Consider the following 942-nt stretch of genomic DNA (forward strand, 5'->3'; position numbering starts at 1 on the left):
CAGTAAGGAACTTGTTGGATTTTTTTTTTTTTTTTTTTTTTTTTAGGTGTTTTTTTTGTGTCAGGTTGCTAAGTTTGATAGTGGGCATCTTGTTTTGTCAGGTAGGCAATTCTGTCAGGTAGGTCAGTTCAATAGGTGTCTTTCTCTACTTTTTGGCAGGTGGTTTGTTTTGACAGGTAGCTCAGTCCAAATAGTATCTTGTTTTCACAGGTAGATTAAATTTTTAGGTTAGTGTTATGTGTAGCTTGTTTTCTCAAGAAGCTCAGTTTGCCAGGTAGCTCAGTTCAGTAGGTTTCTTTTCCCTTTTTTTCTTTTCTTTTTTTTGTTAGGTAGTTTATTTTGTCAGGTATCTCATTTCAAGTAGTGTCTTGATTTCTCAGGTAGGTTACATTTTTTAGGTTGATAAGTTTAGTATGTGCCTTGTTTTTTCAGGTAGCTTAGCTCAGTAGGTTTTTGTTTGTTTTTTGTAGACCACTCTGTCAGGTAGGTCAGTTCAACGGGATTCTTTTCCTTTTTTTGTTGACAGGTAAGTTATGTTGTCATTTAGCCCTGTTTGACGGGTCTCTTGTATTGTCAGTAGCCATGTTGAATTAGCTGCGTTCAAATCAGTGTGGTGTTTTTGATGAAGGGACTTCATTGCAAAAAAAAAAAAAAAGTTTTTGTGCAATTTTTACACCTAACTCAGAAAAGTTTCCATTAGCAAGTTGGTGAAAACTTTGTAATGGGATTAAATGCTCTTAGTTATTGAAATCAGTTGTCTACAGTTTACTTTATAAAGTTTAAAGGTACAATCAAAGTAAAAAAAATGTAGAAATTTATACTGAAATTAATATTTTCTTGCAACTTTTCAGTTGTGTCAGTAAACTCCCCAAAATTGCTATTTCACAATAACTAATAAATGAAACAAATAGGCATCTCTTTCAAAGTGCTACAGAGCGCAAA

Source organism: Halichoeres trimaculatus, unplaced genomic scaffold (genome assembly GCF_033239565.1).
Source record: "Halichoeres trimaculatus isolate MK-OKI-2021-1 unplaced genomic scaffold, fHalTri1.1 fHalTri1_scaffold_16, whole genome shotgun sequence".
In the NCBI taxonomy this organism is placed as follows: domain Eukaryota; kingdom Metazoa; phylum Chordata; class Actinopteri; order Labriformes; family Labridae; genus Halichoeres; species Halichoeres trimaculatus.